This window comes from Gopherus flavomarginatus, chromosome 3 (genome assembly GCF_025201925.1).
Source record: "Gopherus flavomarginatus isolate rGopFla2 chromosome 3, rGopFla2.mat.asm, whole genome shotgun sequence".
NCBI classification, from domain to species: domain Eukaryota; kingdom Metazoa; phylum Chordata; order Testudines; family Testudinidae; genus Gopherus; species Gopherus flavomarginatus.
The window spans coordinates 1,659,554-1,681,121 of record NC_066619.1 but is presented as its reverse complement, the minus strand read 5'-3'; the positions used below and the strand labels follow the sequence as shown (position 1 = coordinate 1,681,121).

The 21,568-nt window shown below is 55.5% G+C and overlaps 1 protein-coding gene across 1 annotated transcript in view; it reads right to left on the bottom strand.

The window, feature by feature from the left end:
* The window catches only part of LOC127046504 (uncharacterized), a 257,859-nt gene that overhangs the window by 128,173 nt on the left and 108,118 nt on the right, over positions 1–21,568 (bottom strand). The window lies entirely within an intron of this gene.

Here is a 21,568-nt window from a genome sequence, read left to right as displayed (position 1 = left end):
GGGAGTGCTGCTGAAAGGCAGAGGTAACAATCCTGCCCTGCCGGGGCCGCAGCACCCCTTTGCCTGGGTATCTGTCACGGGCTGCAGCCAGTGCTGACACACTTGGCTCACCATGAGCACTGGCTCGCACACACATGTGTAAAGCCCCTGGCCTGCTTGGATGCTAATTGCCTCTGGGAGATGGTTGGAGACCTGTTTGTCCAGAGCCAGGAGAACCCGCCTACCCAGGAGCCCTGCAGGAATCAGCAGGGTGGGGCAACTGACGCCTTGAAATAGGGCAGGAGAGAAACCAGGCGACAGCAAGTCTGGTTATTTATTCATGTCAGGGAGGCCCTGGAGCCCCAGCTGGGAGCAGGGCCCTGTTGCGCCAAGTGCTGCACAGACGCAGTGGGAGACTGGGCAGTGAGAGGCGGCACAGCGGGGAGAGTGCTGGTGTCCTATCTACACTAGGGGCCCCCTGCGCTAGCCCAGACACAGCTACTGAGCTGCACGGCTGGGGGCTCTGGCCATGGGTGGCGCCAGGCTGTTCTCTCACCCAGCGCCCCACACGGCACACACCTTCCTGGGGAGCTGGGAACATGGGCACAGTTTGAACCCTTTTCCTTCCCCATGTATAGCCTGCCTGCTCCTGTAGGGATATTAAAAAAAAAAGGTTTATATTAAACAGGGTTTATGTGAGAAATGATTTATTGATTTATTGTTAATTAATACTTCATAACTTAAGGTTTGTTAGAAGTAAATTTGGGATGATTTATTGATTTATTGTTAATACTTTATAACTTAAGGTATGTTAGAAGTAAATTTGTAATGATTTATGGTTAGAAATAGCTGTGTCTGTCTGAAGCCTGCTCAAAAGAGATACTTTGTCGCCTGTTCGCCAAGTGAAACTTTGTAGTCGCTACTTTAATTTGTAATGGCCGCTGTAAACTGCTAAATTGGTCAATTGACTCAGCGCGGGAGCTGTTAATTGACCCTGTAAGCTGCTAAATTGGTCAATTGACTCAGTGCTCAAGCCGTCAATTGACCCTATGCCACAGGCAAAACTGTGTAATTACTACAAATAGACACCCCCACCTCTGTAAATTCATTTTTATCTAAAGACAGGGAGTGTCACACCCCAAAAGATAAAGAGTGAATGTGAATGAGTGCCTAGTTGAAATGAATGAATGGTTAGGGAGTTACCAGCCTGAAAAATTCAGTGTCCGCGGAAGAAGGTGTCAAGTGGAATCAACCAGATGACCCCCGGAGGGCAAAGTGGAATCCACCCCAAGGACCTAACAAACATCTGACAGAATGGAGCCAGCCACCTGCTGATTGATCTAGCAACAGCAGAATGAAAGAACTGCCATGAACTAACCTAGGGAAAAATCCCTATGAAACTGGACTCTAAAGACTGAGGACTTTGAGTCTCTGATTCTGCTGCCAGCCTCCAGGAGCATCCGGTGCACCTGACCCGGACTCGGCTCCACTCTTGTGTACAGGGTACCTGGCCAGTATTCTGTCACGAGCAACTTAGGCTGGTAACTATAATATCTATACAGAACTTGTATGAATGATTGTGTGAATGGAGATATATATATATATATATATATATATATATATATATATATATATATATATATATATATATATATATATATATATATATATATATATATATAAGTAATCATAGGAATAAGTAGCCAAACAACATTGTTTGCTGTTATCTTTTATTTTATTATGGTATTGACAATAAATGTGACAAATGTCTTGTCCCCTTTAATAAGATCCTGCTGGTTTTTACTGGTCTAAAATAATTGGTATAACACTCCGTGCAGCAAGTGGCTCTCTAGCCTCCGTGTCAGAGAGACCCTGGCGAGGCCAGCATCCTCCCCAGCCCCCAGAGAGTCTCCCTGCCTGTCCAGGCTGTGGGACCAGGCACACCTGGCCAGGTGGAGGGACAAGGGATGCTCCTAGCTGCCAGCTAAACTTCAGTGAAGGCTCTGCCTGGGCGGGTTGGGTCTCATCCTCCGGCAGCGGGGAGCTGCCTCGGTGCTGCGGGGTGCAGAAGAGGAGGAAAATGTCAGCGAGCGATGCTGTCGCTCATTAAGCGCCAAGTGGGATTTGCCAGGCCGGGAGAAGCAGTAAAGGGCAGTACCAGCCTTGGCTGTGAGCAGCGACAGAGCCAGTGGCCTCCCGCGCCAAGCCCCCGTCCAGCCCGCCCCCCACTCAGCTCGGCCTTCGGGGCTCTGGGATGGTCAGTGGGGCGCTCTTGGGGAGCTGGGGGGCCGAGTACTTTGCCTCAGTTTTTAATAAGACTAGTGAGGAACCTTGCGATGATGGAGGGATGATAAACGGGAATGTGGATATGGAAGTGGATATTACCGCAACTGAGGTAGAGGCCGTACTTGAACAGCTCGATGGGACGAAGTCAGAGGGCCCGGACAATCTCCATCCGAGGATATTAAAGGAACTGGCGCGTGAAATTGCGAGCCCATTAGCGAGAATTTTTAAGCAATCGATAAACTTGGGGGTTGTGCCATATGACTGGAGGATTGCTAATGTAGTTCCTATTTTTAAGAAAGGGAATAAGAGTGATCCGGGTAATTATAGGCCTGTTAGCTTGACATCTGTAGTATGTAAGGTCTTGGAAAAAATTTTAAGGGAGAAAGTAGTTAAGGACATAGAGGTCAATGGTAATTGTGACGAATTGCAACACGGATTTACTAAAGGTAGATCGTGCCAAACCAATCTGATCTCCTTCTTTGAGAAGGTGACGGATTACTTAGATAAAGGAAATGCGGTAGATATAATTTACCTAGATTTCAGTAAGGCGTTCGACACGGTTCCGCACAGGGAGCTGTTAGTTAAATTGGAAAAGATGGGAATGAATATGAAAGTTGTAAGGTGGATAAGGAACTGGGTAAAGGGGAGACTCCAGAGGGTCGTATTGAAGGGTGAACTGTCAGGCTGGAAGGAGGTCACCAGTGGAGTCCCTCAAGGATCGGTTTTGGGACCGATCTTATTTAACCTTTTTATTACTGACCTTGGCACAAAGAGCGGGAATGTGCTAATAAAGTTTGCGGATGACACGAAGCTGGGGGGTATTGCTAACACGGAGAAGGACAGGGATACTATTCAGGAAGATCTGAACCACCTTGTAAACTGGAGTAATAGAAATAGGATGAAATACAACAGTGAAAAGTCCAAGGTCATGCATTTAGGAATTAATAATAAGAATTTTGGATATACGCTGGGGGCCCATCAGTTGGAAGCGACGGAGGAGGAGAAGGACCTTGGGGTACTGGTTGATAGCAGGATGACTATGAGTCGCCAATGTGATACGGCTGTTAAAAAAGCAAATGCGATTTTGGGATGCATCAGGCGGGGTATTTCCTGCAAGGATAAGGATGTGTTAGTATCGTTATATAAGGCGTTGGTGAGACCCCCATCTGGAATACTGTGTGCAGTTCTGGTGTCCCATGTTCAAGAAGGATGAATTCAAACTGGAACAGGTTCAGAGACGGGCTAAAAGGATGATCCGAGGAATGGAAAAACTGCCTTATGAAAGGAGACTCAAAGAGCTTGGCTTGTTTAGCCTGGCCAAAAGAAGGCTGAGGGGGGATATGCTCGCTCTATACAAATATATCAAGGGGGTTAACGTTAGGGAGGGAGAGGAATTATTTAAGTTTAGTACTAATGTAGGCACGAGTACGAATGGGTACAAACTGGATATTAGGAAGTTTAGACTTGAAATTAGATGAAGGTTTCTGACCATTAGGGGAGTGAAGTTCTGGAATAGCCTTCCGAGGGAAGTAGTAGGGGCAAAAGACTTTCCTGGCTTTAAGACAAAGCTTGATAAGTATATGGAGGGGATGTTATGATAGGATCGTTAATTTGGGCAATTGATCTTGAATTACCACCAGACAGGTCTGCTCAATGGTCTGCGGGGAGATGTTGGATGCGATGGGTACTGAGTTGCTGCAGAGAATTCCTTCTTGGGTGCTGGCTGGTGACTCTTGCCCACATGCTCAGGGTTTAGCTGATCGCCATATTTGGGGTCGGGAAGGAATTTTCCTCCAGGGCGGATTGGCAGGTGCCCTGGAGGTTTTTCGCCTTCCCCTGCAGCGTGGGGCACGGGTTGCTTGCTGGTGGTTTCTCTGCAGCTTGAGGTCTTCAAACCATTTTTGAGGATTTCAATAACTCGGTCCTGGGATAGGGGTTGTTATAAAATTGGATGGGTGGGGTTCTGTGGCCTGCCTTGTGCAGGAGGTCAGACTAGATGATCAGATTGGTCCCTTCTGACCTATGAGTCTATGAGTCTATGAGCCCAGCAGCTCTCCCTGCTGCGCCCCTGGCACAGGAAGCAGCGGCTGTGGGCAGCATGGGGGCTGGGTGCCTTATGCTAACGCTCTCACCGTTTGTGGTTGTTCCTTAGCAACATCCCCCAAAGTGCCCTGCCCACATGACGCCTCCTCCACCCCACAGGAGGGGGTGAAGCACCACGCTGTGTGCCCCCCCAGGCCCCACGGTGCTGGGCTAACACTCTTAGCCAGGGGAGGAGATGGAGCTAGGAGTAATGAGGTGAAATGCACCATATCCTGGGGCATTCTCCTGGGCCAAGAAGCTGGCAGCTCGTGGGGGCTCAGCACAGACCCACGGAAAGGATCCCCCCACAGCCAAGCTGCCCCAGCTGCTGCCCTCATCTGAGCCTGGGACTGCCTGGCTAGTGAAGGGCAAACAGGGGTGAGATCGGCTTCCTCTACTGCTGTGACTTCCCCTCCCTGAGCCTATCCCCTCGTCCTCAGCCCTGCCCTGCTCTCGGCTCCTGCTGTCAGTGCCACTCACCTTCACTCTGCCCCCTGAGCCCAGCTGGCACCAACTCCCTTGGGCCCTATGCCCAGAGCATGCCCGGTGCCTTGTCTCGCCCCAGAGTCACTCCTTGGGCCCCCTCCCATCTGGGCTGCTCCTGGGCTCAGCACCTGGGTACCTGCCACGTGGGAGGTCGGGGCTGGGAGGGTCTGTCCAGAGCTCAGAACTAGCTGTTTCCTGGTCACTGCGGGATCCTAGCCTGGCGAACATCTGCAGAGCTCTGGGCCCTCGTGAATGCAGGCAGAGGTGAGACCTGTCAGCTGCCTCCCTGGGAATAACTGATATCCCTGACCCAGCCCCGCGCAGTGTTTATGGCCGGGGAGGTGCAGGCCGAGCGCTGACCCAGCCAAAGGGCTGCGACCAGAAGAGAAGGAAGAGGATACAAATGTTACCCATTATGGAGGCAACAGAGAGCCGCTCTCTGCACAGAGTAGGCAAGTTAAAGACATATGGGCTGGACGAAGGGACTATAAGGTGGATCAGCTGGTATCAAGCAGGGTGCCCCAAGGGTTGGTCCTGGGGCCGGTTTTATTCAGTATCTTCATTAATGATCTGGATGATGGGATGGATTGCATCCTCAGAAAGTTTGCAGATGACACTAAACTGGGAAGAGTGGTAGATATGCTGGAGGATAGGGATAGGATACAGAGACCTAGACAAATTGGAGGATTGGGCCAAAAGAAATCTGATGAGGTTCAACAAGGACAAGTGCAGAGTCCTGCACTTAGGACAGAAGAATCCCATTCATTGTTACAGACTAGGGACCAAATGGCTACACAGCAGTTCTGCAGCAAAGGACCTAGGGGTTACAGTGGACGAGAAGCTGGATATGAGTCAACAGTGTGCCCTTGGTGCCAAGAAAGCCAACAGCATATTGGGCTGCATTAATAGTAGCATTGCCAGCAGATTGAGGGCAATGATTATTCCCCTCTATTCAACGTTGGTGAGGCCTCATCTGGAGTACTGTGTCTGGTTTTGGGCCCCACACTGCAGAAGGGATGTGGACAAATTGGAGAGAGCCCAGTGGAGGGCAACAAAAATGATTAAGGGGCTGGAGCACATGACTTATGAGGAGAGGCTGAGGGAACTGGGCTTGTTTAGTCTGCAGAAGAGAAGAGTGAGGGGGGATTTGATAGCTGCTTTCAACTACCTGAAATGGGGCTCTGTCATAAACAGATAGCTAAGGGTTAATGTCTCTTTCACCTGAAGCACCTGACCAGAGGACCAATCAGGAAACCGGATTTTTTCAACTCTGGGTGGAGGGAAGTTGGTGTCGGAGTCTTTTGTCTGTCTGCCTGCTTTCTCTGAGCTTTGGAGAAGTAGTTTCTACTTTCTAGTCTTCTGTTTCTAAGTGTAAGGACAAAGAGATCAGATAGTAAGTTATATGGTTTCTTTTCTTTGGTATTTGCATGAATATAAGTGCTGGAGTGCTTTGATTTGTATTCTTTTTGAATAAGGCTGTTTATTCAATATTCTTTTAAGCAATTGACCCTGTATTGTATCATCTTAATACAGAGAGCCCATTTGTATGTATTTTTCTTTCTTTTTATATAAAGCTTTCTTTTAAGACCGGTTGGAGTTTTTCTTTACTTCAGGGAAATTGAGTCTGTACTCACCAGGGAATTGGTGGGAGGAAGAAATCGGGGAGATCTGTGTGTTGGATTTGCTAGCCTGATTTTGCATTCCCTCTGGGGGAATAGGAAAGTACTTTTTGTTTCCAGGACTGGAAACAGAGAGGGGGAGTCACTCTGTGTAGTTTCACAGAGCTTGTGTCTGTGTATCTCTCCAGGAGCACCTGGAGGGGGGAAGGGAAAAAGGATTATTTCCCTTTGTTGTGAGACTCAAGGGATTTGGGTCTTGGGGTCCCCAGGGAAGGTTTTTCAGGGGGACCAGAGTGCCCCAAAACACTCTAATTTTTTGGGTGGTGGCAGCAAGTACCAGGTCCAAGCTGGTAACTAAGCTTGGAGGTTTTCATGCTAACCCCCATATTTTGGACGCTAAGGTCCAAATCTGGGACTAAGGTTATGACAGGCTCCAAAGAGGATGGATCTAGACCAGAGGTAGGCAATCTATGGCATGCGTTCGGCACGCGAACTGATTTTCAACAGCACTTGCACTGCCTAGGTCCTGGCTACCAGTCCGGGGGGCTCTGCATTTTAATTTAATTTTAAAAGAAGCTTCTTAAACATTTTAAAAACCTTATTTACTTTACATACAACAATAGTTTAGTTATATATTATAGACTCCTAGAAAGAGAGCTTCTAAAAATGTTACAATGTATTACTGACACGCGAAACCTTAACTTAGAGTGAATAAATGAAGACTTGGCACAGCACTTCTGAAAGGTTGCTGACCCCTAATCTAGACTGTTCTCAGTGGTGGCAGATGACAGAACAAGGAGCAATGGTCTCAAGTTGCAGTGGGGGAGGTCTAGGTTGGATATTAGGAAACACTATTTCACTAGGAGGGTGGTGAAGCACTGGAATGGGTTACCTAGGGAGGTGGTGGAATCTCCTTCCTTAGAGGTTTTTAAGGCTCAGCCTGACAAAGCCCTGGCTGGGATGATTTAGTTGGGGTTGGTCCTGCTTTGAGCAGGGGTGGGACCAGATACCTCCTGAAGTCCCTTCCAACCCTGATATTCTATGGTTCAATAAAAGGTGGATCCCAGCTGTTAGGAGAGGACAGTGCCCAGTGGACTGACGGGGGGCGGGGGCAGGACTGTGTGAAGAGGTGTGGGCTCCAGGTTGCATGGTAAGTTTTTCTGTTCTCTACAGACAGATCTTTTCAAACCTTTTGTTTGAATTTCTATCTCAGGCTCTGGTAAATAATGTCAGTCGGGTTTGACTGGGAACCTGTCTAGGTGCCTGGTGCTCCGGAGAGCTGAGCTGCGGTGAGAGTGGGGACTGGGGTCACTGCTTCCCCCAGGGCAGTGGGTCGGTGGGCACGGCGGTGGCACTTGAGTGTAGCAAAGAGGGTGTGTAAGTTGCGAGCCTGCAGACTAGACACCGTCATGCTGCGAGCAGGTGGTAGCAAATCACCCTGGCCCTGGCTCCCCCAGTGATGGCACAGGGCCACGGTGAGGGGTGCGAGATGTGGGTGGTCAATATAGAGGTGAGATAACACCGAGCGTGTGAGAGGACAAACCCGCCCGGCTCCCCCTGGGATGCTTCCTGGGGCACAGGCCAAAGCCAAGGGCCGGTCCCGGGGCTGTAACAGCTCCCAGCAGCAGCCTCTCCATGGCGGAGTCTGCGCTGGAGTTCGCACCCTGGCTTGGCGGGGGCGCGGGAGCTGGAGCTGGGTTCTGCTGGAGCCTGGTAGGGAGCAGAGGGGAAAGGAGCCGCAGGAGACCCAGGGGCGGAAGGTGGGGAACGGCCAGGGGGCAGCGCCGGGGAGAAGGGCTGAAGACCCTGGGGCGGAGGGTGGGGAATGGCCAGGGGGCAGCGCCGGGGAGAAGGGCTGGAGACCCTGGGGCAGAGGGTGGGGAACGGCCAGGGGGCAGCGCCGGGGAGAAGGGCTGGAGACCCTGGGGCAGAGGGTGGGGAACGGCCAGGGGGCAGCGCCGGGGAGAAGGGCTGGAGACCCTGGGGCGGAGGGTGGGGAACGGCCAGGGGGCAGCGCCGGGGAGAAGGGCTGGAGGCCGGGGGCCGGGAGGGAAGAAGGCTGCGCCCTACAGATCACAGCCAGGCCTCGCTAGCTACAGCGAGTGTCGCAGGAGCCGGAGAGTGGGCGGGTGAGGCTGGGGCCGCAGTGGGAAGGACTGTGTCAAGGTGCTCCAGCTGAGGAACGGGCTCTAGGAGGATCCCTTCAGTAGGTCAGACCCCCCGGGGCCGCTCTTCCGTCGGGCTGAGGGCAGATGCTGCAGGCGGGGGCGAGCGCTCCCTGTGGGTGGGGTGACCCTCTCCCCGAGCGGCGGGAGAAGCCATCACGCTGCCTGTCTGGGGGCTGAGGGCGGCATGTCTGCACATGGTTTCCCCGTTACACCCACGTAATTCTGCAGTGTAGATGGGGGCTCCAGCCTCCTGCCAGCCCCGGAGCCCTGCCCAGAGGCCCACTGAGCCAGACCCTGGGACTGACGCACCCAGCCCGGCCCTGCAGGGACACCCGGCAGCCTGGCCCAGTCGGAGCAGGTTTGTCAGTCTGTAGCCAGGCAGCTGCAGGATCCATTCCCTGGCTCTGCCTGTCCGCCAGTCCCAGCGAGAGCTGCCGAGTCTCCTGAGCTCAGCTCTTCATACGGACACCCCCTGACACTTCTCTGGCCACGGCCCTCTGCAGCCCCACGCGGGGTCACGGGCTTCTGTCCTCAGGGCTCCCGCTGTGCTCCGGGAACCCCCAATCCCCCCATCTCCCGTTCCCCTCTGCGCCCATGGGGGAGCAATGCCCTATCCGGCCAGGCACTGCCAGGCTCAGGAGTCACATGGACATCACAGACAGGCCTCACAAGGGGGGGTTCTCACTTACCCCCAGGCAGGGTCCCCCAGAGGAGTGGAGGGAGCGGGGGGTTGCTCTTGAATGTTTTCTCTCACCTGTCTCAGAAGAAAACAGCCTGAAATTCACCAGAATGTGAGCAGTTCCCAGATCCCACCCCTAAGAGAGCTCACCTCCCACCCCAGATAGCTCCCAGATCCCACCCCATCCCACGGACCCCTGTCTCCCCAGCAGCCCCCAGATCCCATCCCACCCCACGGACCCCTGTCTCCCCGGCAGCCGCCAGATCCCACCCCAGGGACCCCTATCTCCCCAGCAGCCCCCAGGGCCCTCTCCCAACTTCCCCTTGGCATGCCCCCCATTGTGGTGCCCGGTCTCATGCTGTATTTGGAAGTTTGTCCCAGGCACATTTCTTCCCATCTGAGCACCTCTGCTGCCGTACGTGCCAGACACGGGCCCAGGAGCAGGAGCAGCGTGAGGGGCTCTGGTCTAGGGAGAAGGTCCCAGCTTCACTAAACTCCAGCTAAAGCAGGGGCCCAAGGCTGCTTGGGGATGGGGGACCCATGGAGACTACAGGCCCCGGCATGCAAAGCATCAGCCAGCTCTGAGCAGCCTGGCCCCGCTGCATGCTGGGATCTGCAGTCTCACCCTGCACATCTACTGTGAGCTTCTGCAACGAGGTTCAGTTCCTGGCTCAGCCTCACCTGTGCCAGCGAGCGGCTCCCTGCAGCCCTCCAGCTGCCAGGCCAGGCGGACAGGAAGTGGCTGGGAGCTCCAGGGCCTTCGTTATCAGCCTGGGGCTCATTATCAGTCACTCAGGCATCACGGTGCTCAGCTGATCTGTGCCATCTGGCCAGCAGGCTGCTGACACATGCCTGGTTAATGAGCCTCCTGCACATTGAGACGCTTTTATCTCCTGCTATCACACGCGATGCCAGTCCCTGCACCCCACGGGCAGGGCTGCCTCTGGGCTCCGAGCTGCGCTGGGAGCAGCCAGGGACCCGCGCCAGTCCAGGCCCCCTGCACATCCTCTGCGCTAGCGAGAGAAGGGACCGCAGTGCCCTGCATGCAACGGGCACCAGGAGAACCTGGCTGGCCCTAACCCTCAGCCTTGATGAGCAGACTGGCCCTGCAGCCCCTTCGGACCAGCCTTGGTCTGAGCAGCGTCCATGCAGCCAGGCCAGCCTGCCAAGGCGGCGCTGAGAGAGCCAGGACCAGCCGGCCGCTGCTACGGCCACCCCACCTCCATGGTTGACTGGTCAGAGTCGCTGAAGTCGAGGGACACCCCATCAGGTGATCTGGCCCATCCCCCGTGGCCTAGGGGGCTGCTCTCACCCTGGCAAAGGGCTCCAGCTCTCCCCTCACTGCCCACTGCAACAGAGGGTCCCTGAGGACCTGCCCTGCCCTCTCCATGGAAAGGGGGCTCACAAGTTTTCACAGCCGCGGTCTCTTCCAAACAGCCCCTCTGCAAGCCACTCGCCTGGCCTGACGCCATGGGGCTGGTGGAGCCCAGCGGCAGAGCAGAAAGGTTCAGGGCCTCCTGGCCAGTCATCTCAGTCATTTTTCTGCCCCAGGAAGCGGGCAAGGTGCTGGTGTGCCAGGCTGTGAGCCCGGAGCACAGGCAGCCCAGGAGCTGGAAGGAGGGGCTCCCTCTGGCGCCCCCCATGCATGGCAGGTGGATTGGGGTGTAGGGCCAGTGCTGAGCCTGCTGGGGGTCGCGTGAGACGGACACCCTCCAAAGGGCTGGATGGAGGCTGGGGGCCCAAGAACAAATCCAATAACCAGCTGGGCACAGGCCAGAGGTGAGTTTTCTTTGTGCCTGTGCAGGGCAGAGGCCCCTGTCCCAGGGTGCCCCCCCACCCATGGTTGGCTGCAGAGGGGGTGGGGCCCAGCCTGCTTGGTCCTGGCTTTCCCTGAGCTATTCTGCATGGGCAGCCCTGGGACGGATGCTGGGGCATGGGGCAGTGCAAACAGGTGGACAGCGAGGTGTTACTGGAGGTCGACCCCCACCAGGGCTGCAAGAAGCTGGGGCAGGGGGACGGCGCAGGAAACAGGTGTGTGCTGGGCTGCCATTCCCATGAGCGCTGAGCCAGGCTGGGCTCCCGGGTGAGATCCCCACAGTCCCCCATCTGCTCCGCTCGCAGCCCTGCCAGCCAGTACGGAGCTCTGTGCCCACTGGCGACGAGCCCCCCACTCACGCCCCACGCCCCCAGGGCTGTTACAGAGCCCTCGCCCCAGCACACAGGATGTAACTAGTGGAAGCAGCAGGGTACGGTGGGGAAACACCCATTGGTAATTAGCACCTAGCCCTTCTCATGCCCCGGTCTCAGGGCGCAGGGCTGTCAGCCCATTCGCAGAGGGGAAAGTGAGGCGAGGGAGGGACTTGCCCAGTGCCACGTGGTGAGTCAGTGGCAGAGCCAGGGTAGCATTTTGGTGCGCAGGAGCTGGAGTGGGCAGCGCCGAGGTGAGCCACATGCTCCCGGCTCTCCCATCCTGGCAGCACAGCAGGGCAGCGGGCCCTGGCTGCTGGAAGAGGCAGCACGGCTGGGACCTGCATGGGCTGCTAGGCTCTCTGATGCTACAGAGTGTGTGGGGCCGCGTTTCAGAGCATGCATGAATCCGCAGGAGGCCAGCCGTTGGCGTGTCCATAGGGCACCATGAGAAGGGGTTGAAGGGCAGGAATGCCCCTCCCTGGCCTGTGGCAGTGTTTGCTCCTATCCTCCTCCCCGTGCTGCCCACCCCCAAGGGCATCCACTCCCCACCCACGGCAGAGGAGCTCACTCCCTCTGGATGGGGCAGGCTGCAAAGGCATTGCCCAGGGCTGGGGCTGAGCCCGGGCAGGAGGAGAAGGACTCTCTGCCCCCTGCGTGGAAGGGCAGAGCTGCCCTGACCCAGTGTCTGCTTGGGCAGGATCTCAGGAACCCTGCTCCCCACGGCGTGGGGGATGATCAGGCTGTTGAAGGCACCGAGCCCTGCGGAGCTGCCTCTATGTGCCCCCACCCGCTGCCCCGTGGCCGCAGGATGGAGAACACGGGGTCAGGTGGCAGGGTGCCCAGGCTGCCTGGATAGGCAGGACCCATGGCAGCCCCTTCCCCAGGCACCTGCCATCAGTCTCCCAGCCAGGCTAAGACACCGGAGGCTCCGAGCCACGAGCCACAGGACTGAGCTGCTATTTGCCATGCAGCCTGCAGCCTTTGTGGGACGGGCATGGGCAGAGCTGCCCAGTTCACAGCTTCCCTGGAAATAACAGAGTTTGCCCTTCCGTACACTCACTCACTCTCCAGGAGGGGGCGCTGTCACTAGACGGGAAAACCGAGCCTCAGAGAAGGGACGTGACCTGCCTAAGATCACATGCTGAGTCAGCGGCAGAGCTGGGGTGAGAACCCAGGAGTCCTGGATCCCAGGTCCCTGCTCTAACCACTTGGCCCCACTCCCCTCCCAGGGCTGGGGATAGAACCCAGGAGTCCTGCCCTCTCCCCGCTTTATCTAGGTGTCATGGATGCACAGGATGTGTGCTGAGCCCCAGCTTGTAAACAGTCCCTTGGAGGATCCCTTCAATGGGCCAGGACCCCACAGGGCCCCGCTCTGGGAATGGGCGACGGGATGGATCACTTGCTGATTCCCTGTTCTGTTCACTCCCTCTCAGGCACCTGGCATTGGCCACTGTCGGCAGACAGGACACTGGGCTGGATGAACCGTTGGTCTGGCCCAGTCTGGCCGTTCTTGTGTTCTTCCTTCCCCCAGCCCTGCAGCCCCATTGCCTCTGAGTCTGAGCCCTGGGCTCCAGCCTCCTGCTCCACCCCGGGCCCTGCCCAGTGAGTCCCACCCAGCCAGCCCCTGGGCGAGACGAGTCCCCTCCGCAGGGACCGATGCCCCCAGCCAGGGTCTGCAGCGGCGCCCGGCAGCCGGTTCCAGCCAGAGCAGGGTTTGTCCGGCACCTGGAGCCCCCTGGGCAGCCCTGAGCTCAGCCCAGAGATCTTCAGGCTGAAGCATCGTCCACCTGGCCGAGAGAGCAGCTCCCCAGCCAGGCTGGCCTGGCCCAGCTCAGGCGCTGGCCCCCTCTTGCTCCCTCGGCAGGTCAGGCTCAGGAGCGAGCAGCCAGCTCCCTCCAGGAGCCCGCCCTGTACCCCCTGCCTGGCCTGTCTTAGCCCTTTGTCCTTGAGGAGGGATCTCTGCCCAGCTTCCCTGCTGAGAGCTGGGGGGACCTCCTGCCCCTTGGCCAGGGGTCCCTGGGTGTCCATGTGCTGGGCACTGGGGGTGCCATGGCCTCACTGGGATCCAGCATCATCACGGGGTGCAGCCAGCTCCTTAACAACCCTCTGCACTGGGGCCCAGACAGCCCGGGACACCCCCTCCTGTTCTGCGCTGCCCCTGGAGCAGACTTACCCCACCCCCCTCACTGGGTAACAACGCAAAGTGCAGCAGGAAACTGAGGCACACCTAGGAGTCATACAGACTGCGATGAAGTGGGAATGTTCGTGCTGTGTTCTGTGAATGCTGAGTGGGGAGTATTGACCTGGGAAGGTTGCAGGGGAGTTGTGCTGGGACGGGCTGCACTGGGGAAGGGAGGATACCTGATGTGACGATGCGGTTCTGGCGGGACCCAACTGAGAGTGCCAATTCAGGACCAATTGCTCAAACAGGGCAGTTACAGCCCTAGGCTGGGGTTTTTCCACCTCTAAGGCAAACCAAACTAGCCAGACACAAATGACTTTGGTTTCACCCCACTGGCTAACCACAAGTCACACACGCAATTTCCTTAGACACTCCAGTCTCCCAGTATCACCACCAGTGCCACCCGTCCTGGGGATGAATGGTTATGAAAACCAACACCCCAGTAAAAGAAAAAGGCTTTCTCGATCCCAAAGGACCAAGCCCCAGACCCAGGTCAATATACACATCAGATCTTACCCACAAATCATGCTGTTGCCAATCCTTTAGAATCTAAAATCTAAAGGTTTATTCATAAAAGGAAAAAGATAGAGATGAGAGCTAGAATTGGTTAAATGGAATCAATTCCATACAGTAATGGCAAAGTTCTTAGTTCAGGCTTGTAGCAGTGATGGAGTAAACTGCAGGTTCAAATCAAGTCTCTGGAGAACATCCCCCGCTGGGATGGGTCATTCAGTCCCTTGTGTAGAGCTTCAGTTTGTAGCAAAGTCCCTCCAGAGGTAAGAAGCAGGATTGAAGACAAGATGGAGATGAGGCATGAGCCTTATATAGGCACTTCCAGGTGTAAGAACATTTCTTTGTTCTTACTGTGGAAAATTACAGCAAACTGGAGTTTGGAGTCACATGGGCCAGTTTCTGCACACCCTGCTGAGTCACAAGGCGTATCTGCCTCCTCTTAATGGGTCAATTGTGTAGCTGATGGTCCTTAATGGGCCATCAAGCAGGCTAAGCAGAGCTAACACCCACTTGTCTGGGATCTTTCCCAGTAACACAGCACAAGTTTGAAATACAGACAGTATAGAGCCAATACTTATAACTTCAACTACAAAATGATACAGACATACAGACAGCATAATCATAACCAGTAACTCATAACTTGGTCTTAGACACCTTATATGACCCCCTTTACATAGGATTTGGTGCCACTACAGGACCTTGGTTGCAACCCATGTTCTATATGGTCCCGGTTTATATCAATAACGTCACACCTGAGCATGTAACCTGAGAACCCAGAAGGGGGGTTGGAGGCCAGGTAACACCTCTGCCCGGGACACTGGACAAAGGCTGGGGGAGGAGCCGGGGGGAGGTTGAGTGAGAGGCTGGAGGGAGTTTCAGTTTGAAGCTGGCTGGGAAATGGAGAGGGGCCCCGACACGGCTTGGGCTTCCCAACGAGGTTGTGGCCTCCCTGGGGCCCAAGATGGACCTAACTAAAGGGGGTCCTGCTGTCTGTACCGGCAAGACCTGTCTGGGACTGTGTTCCTGTCGTCTAAATAAACCTTCTGTGTTACTGGCTGGCTGAGAGTCACGGTGAATCGCAGGAAGCCGGGGGTGCAGGGCCTAGTCTCCCCCCACACTCTGTGGCACAGACATTACAGACCATCCCCCTTTATTACAGTGGGTTCATTGTGGGGGGATCTGGGCCCCATCCCTCAGCCCACGCTGCCTCCCCAGAGCAAGCTGCCAGAGTGGTGCTGGGAGAATCTCTGCCTTGGCAGCACCGTGGCCTGGCAGCCTCTTGTGTGTGCCAGCCTCAACTCCCGGCTGCACACGGCCCTGGCCGGAGCACGTGGCCTTGCGGGAGGACATCGCAGCAGTGCCGGCTGGGCCGGGGGTCTCTGCGCTGGCGTTCCCAGAGCACAGAGTCCAGTCACCCTCCTGGCTCCGGATCCGCTCAGCCCATGGGCTCAGGGGCCGTTGGTAAATGGCTGGAGCTATGCACGGGAGGCCGGTTAGGCCAACGGGGAAGCAGAGCACAGAGTCCCCGAATGACTGGAAAAAGGCTAATGTAGTGCCCATCTTTAAAAAAGGGAAGATGGAGGATCCGGGGAACTACAGGTCAGTCAGTCTCACCTCAGTCCCTGGAAAAATCATGGAGCAGATTCTCAAGGAATCAATTCTGAAGCACTTAGAGGAGAGGAAGGTTATCAGGAACAGTCAGCATGGATTCACCAAGGGCAAGTCATGTCTGACTAACCTAATTGCCTTCTATGAGGTGATAACTGGGTCTGTGGATGAGGGGAAAGCAGTGGATGTGTGTAAACCTTCTGCCTCTCTGAGTTGGCAGCAACAAGGGCCGGGTTCAATATTCAGTGGTTCCGTTTCAATAACACAATGCAAAACCAGCTCAAGCCCCCACCCAGTGACCTGGGACAATTACATACTACCCCCCTGGTCGCCTCGAGGAGGCAATACTTCCCCTCTTGCAAGCACAGAGTCTGAGTTTAGCAAAATCCTTTTAATAAAGGAGGGAAACAATGCGGCATCACGTTGGAGAAACACCACAAACAGGATTATAACACAAACCTTAAGCAAAAACCCACCTCCAAGTACATTTGGCAATGTCCCTTCCCCCTTAGGGTCTTAAGTCCAATCACCCCAAAGTCCAACAACCTGAAAGTCTCTGGTCAGTGCCACCCCAGAGTTCAAAAGTTTATCTGCAAAGTTTTACCCCCCCCCCCAGGGTGTTAAGGGGCACCTTACATGGGCCAGGGCCAACTGCTCCGCCTCTCCGTGGAGTTCTGCTGCAGCCTTCACCATGACCAGCTCCACTACACCAGCTGTGCCGCTCCTCCAGCCAACCCGTGAGCCGCTCCAGCCATCCCCACAAACTGCTCCCCTCCGCTCACTGTTCCATGGGCTGCTCCAACATGCTGCAAACTGCTCCACTCTGCCAGCCACTTAGCAATAGGTCTTCAGGTTCCCCCACTAGTTAACACAGCCCTCAGTGATTTCAGCTTGTAGTAGGGGAGCCCCAGTGCTGGTGCACCATTGGCCCAACGTGAATTCAGCTCAGCAGCCTTTAGATGGACTCCTAATGGAATCAAAATTAGCTCTACTCTTTAACAGTGGAGCGGCTCGGGCTCGGGCTAGGGCTCGGGCACCCCAGTCCCCAACCTCTCTCAATTCACTGGGTTTTGGAACCCATGTCCCTTGTCTAGCAAGTACTACTTAATTTAGGTTGAATCATCTCTGTCATAAAGCAGTCTCATAGTTCCTCATTCACATAATCAGGGTGACAACACTTTATTCCTCCTGCCCCAATAACAAAGAAATTGGGGATCTCAGAGCTGTCAAAATAACCATCCCAGGCTGCCGTGGGCTGTGCTAGGTGGGGCGGGTGTGCCAATGCAAATACCTGAAATTCCTTTCCACACTCCCTGAGATTCTTTCCACACTCCCCATAATTCACCACCAGATGTCAGGGTAGAGCTCATCCTGACTCTGCTCACATGTGATAGATCTTGACTTTAGCAAACCTTTTGACATGGTCCCCCATGGTATTCTTGCCAGCAAGTTAAAGAAGTGTGGGCTGGATGAATGGACTATAAGGAGGCTAGAAAGCTGGCTAGATCGTCGGGCTCAATGGGCAGTGATCAACGGCTCCATGTCTAGTTGGCAGCCGGTTTCAAGCGGAGTGCCCCAAGGGTCGGTCCTGGGGCCGGTTTTGTTCAATATCTTCATTAATGATCTGGAGGATGGCGTGGACTGCACTCTCAGCACGTTTGCCAATGACACTAAACTGGGAGGAGTGGTAGATACACTGGAGGGTAGGGATAGAATACAGAGGGATCTAGACAAATTAGAGGATTGGGCTGTGACAAAATGGAGGAGTTTCTTGGGGTTTTCTGTGTTTTCCAGTGGGTTGCAGGCACAGGGGGTGGTAGTGACCCCGGGTGTTACTGGTTTAACAAGGGGAGGGGAGAGGGAGTTTGTCGTTACACAGAACTGGAGAGGGAACTCAGGACCCTGGCCGGCCAATGACCTGGAGGATGGAGACCCCAGCGACCGGTGACCCGGAGACCTAGCTCAGGAGTCACAGCCGGTTCTGGCCAGTATGAGGACAAGAGGCTGTGAAGAGAGGACCCCGGTGACCTCACCAGCCGGTTCCAGCCAGAGGGTCCAGAGGAGGGCTGAGAGGAGAGGAGACCCAGGCCTTCCTGTTTATGACCCTGGTTACCTGGAGAGAAGACAATGGACAGAAGCGGGGTGTGACATTATTGGTATAAACTGGAACCATTTGGAATATCGTTTGCAACCAAGGTCCTGCAGCGGCACCAAATCTTATGTAAAGGGGGTCATATAAGGTGTCTAAGACCAGGTTATGGGTTGCTGGTTATGATTATGCTGTCTGTATGTCTGTATCATTTTGTAGTTGAAGTTATAAGTATTGGCTCTATACTGTCTGTATTTCAAATTGGTGCTGTAGTTCTGGGTGACTCACCAGACAAGTTGGTGTTAGCTCTGCTTAGCCTGCTTGATGGCCCATTAAGGACCATCAGCTACACAACTGACCCATTGAGAGGAGGCGGATACGCCTTGTGACTCAGCAGGGTGTGCAGGGACTTGCCCATGTGACTGTAGACTCCATTTTGCTGTAATTTTCCACAGTAAGAACAAAGAAATGTTCTTACACCTGGAAGAGCCTATATAAGGCTGATGCCTCATCTCCATCTGGTCTTCAATCCTGCTTCCTACCTCTGGAGGGACTTTGCTACAACCTGAAGCTCTACACAAAGGACTGAATGACCCATCCCAGCTGGGGATGTTCTCCAGAGACTTGATTTGAACCTGCAGTTTATTCCATCACTGCTACAAGCCTGAACTAAGAACTTTGCCATTACTGTATGGAATTGATTCCATTTAACCAATTCTAGCTCTCATCTCTATCTTTTTCCCTTTATGAATAAATCTTTAGATTTTAGATTCTAAAGGATTGGCAACAGCGTGATTTGTGGGTAAGATCTGATGTGTATGTTGACTTGGGTCTGGGGCTTGGTCCTTTGGGATCAAGAGAACCATTTTCTCTTTTATTGGGGTGTTGGTTTTCATAACCATTCATCCCCAGGACGGATGGCACTGGTGGTGATACTGGGAGACTGGAGTGTCTAAGGAAATTGCTTGTGGGACTTATGGTTAGCCAGTGGGGTGAAACCGAAGTCCTTTCTGTCTGGCTGGTTTGGTTTGCCTTAGAGGTGGAAAAACCCCAGCCTAGGGCTGTGACTGCCCTGTTTGAGCAATTGGTCCTGAATTGGCACTCTCAGTTGGGTCCCGCCAGAACCGTATCGTCACACTGGGCTTGATGCCAGGGATATCAGAGGCCCAGCTGCGAAGCAGGGGGGCTCGGGGCTGGCGAGCGGAAGCAGGCAGAGCCCACCTGGCTGCAGGGAGACTGGGATTGCTGGGCTGAGATAGGCCAGGCCTGAGCCCTGAGAGTTTCCTGTGCTGTGTTCAGCTCTCAATAAACCCGCCTGTTTTATGGTCGCTGAGAGTCACTCTGGTCTAGAGAACAGGGCACATGGGGGGAGGGGCATCAACCCCTGCGGGGGTGAGGAGGCCCGGGGGGTCCAGAGCATGCGGACTCCCTGAGGGGGCCCATGATGAGACAGACATGCTGAGGCTCAGAGAGGTGCGGCTCCTGGAGGTGGAAGGGCCTGACCCCGAGAGAGAGTGGACCCGCAAGAAGGGCTGTCGCACTGAAAGGGGCACTCCCCATGGACCGCATGGGGCCAAGATTGGGCATGATCTGTGAGTCCATGACATGGGCCAAAAGAAACCTGATGAGGTTCAACAAGGACAAGTGCAAAGTCCTGCACTTAGGACGGAAGAATCCCATTCATTGTTACAGACTAGGGACCGAGTGGCTAAGAAGCAGTTCTGCAGAAAAGGACCTAGGGGTTACAGTGGACGAGAAGCTGGATATGAGTTGACAGTGTGCCCTTGTTGCCAAGAAGGCTAATGGCATTTTGGGCTGTATAAGTAGAGGCATTGCCAGCAGATCGGAGGGATGTGATCATTCCCCTCTATTTGACATTGGTCAGGCCTCATCTGGAGTACTGTGTCCAGTTTTGGGCCCCACACTACAAGAAGAACGTGGAAAAATTGGAAAGAGTCCAGCGGAGGACAATGAAAATAATTAGGGGGCTGGAGCACATGATTTATGAGGACAGGCTGAGGGAACTGGGCTTGTTTAGTCTGCAGAAGAGAAGAGTGAGGGGGGATTTGATAGCTGCTTTCAACTACCTGAAGGGGGGTCCAAAGAGGATGGAGCTCGGCTGTTCTCAGTGGTGGCAGATGACAGAACAAGGAGCAATGGTCTCAAGTTGCAGTGGGGGAGGTTTAGGATGGATATTAGGAAACACTATTTCCCTAGCAGGGTGGTGGCACTGGAATGGGTTCCCTAGGGAGGTGGTGAATCTCCTTCCTTAGAGGTTTTTAAGGTCAGGCCTGACAAAGCCCTGGCTGGGATGATTTAGTTGGGGTTGGTGCTGCTTTGAGCAGGAGGTTGGACTAGACACCTCCTGAGGTCCCTCCCAACCCTGAGATTCTATGGAGCAAGGCTGACAGGATATGGCGGGGGCTGGGGATGCGTTTGGGGGGGCTGGGACCTGAGGGCAGGTCTAAGACCCGTCCAGGCTTGTAGTGGAGACACCCTCACGCCAAAGAGCCATTTCTGTCGCTTTTCAATTCGAATGTAACGTTTGGGGGATGGGGCAGCAGCAGGAGCGGCCCCAGGGTTTCTGACGCCCTAGGTGGACGGCCATTTCGCCGCCCCCCACGGGTCTGGTGGAGCTGCCGCAGTGATGCCGGCGGAGGATCCGCTGGTCTAAAGCCTCCGGTGCACCTGCTGCAGGAGTGACTGCGGTAGGTCCACCGGACAAGCGTGCCGCCCCCTCGGCAAAATAGCGCCCCACCCCCAAATTCTGGCACCCTAGGCCATTGCCTAGGTCGCCTAAATGGTAGCGCCGGCCCTGGGCAACAAGGAACCGGGGATTTGTAGGGGGCTTTATGGCATTTTCTGTCTTAATAGCTAAACCTTAAACACATGGGACCCGTCCCGGGCAGGCGCTGGGATGTTGCCTGTGCCCTGCCCCGTCTGTGCGGCCCTTTGCAGGGCATCTGTCTGGTCAGGTCAGAGGCTGGACCGGAGCAGAGGGGACAGGAGCAGGGAGGGAGCCGGGGGAGCGCAGCGGGGGGCCGGGGCAGGGACTGGGGAGCGGGGCAGGAGCCGTGGACGGGGCAGGGGGATGGGGCAGGAGCCGGGGGAGCGCGGCGGGGGACGAGGAAGGAGCCAGGGCAGGGGGACGGGGGAGCGCGGCGGGGGGCCGGGGCAGGAGCCAGGGAGTGCGGCGGGGGGCCAGGGCAGGAGCCAGGAGGGAGACGGGGTGGGAGCCAGGGAGTAGGGCAGGAGCCGTGGATGGGGCAGGGGACAGGGCAGGAGCCAGGGAGCACAGCGGGGGGACGAGGAAGGAGCCGGGGCAGGGGAATGGGGTAGGGGATGGAGGAGCCGGGCAGGAGCCGTGGACAGGGCAGGAGCCGGGGCAGGGGCCGGGGACCGCGGCAGGGGGGACGGGGCAGGGACCAGGGAGCAGGGCAGGAGACGTGGACCGGGCAGAGGGAGGGGCAGGAGCCGGGGGAGCGCGGCGGGGGAACGGGGTAGGGGACGGAGGAGCGGGGCAGGAGCCGTGGACGGGGCAGGGGGAGCGCGGCAGGAGCCGGGGCAGGGGGACGGGGTAGGGGACGGAGGAGCGGGGCAGGAGCCGGGGGAGCGCGGCGGGGGAACGGGGCAGGGACCGGGGAGCGGGGCAGGAGCCCTGGACGGGGCAGGGGGAGCGCGGCAGGA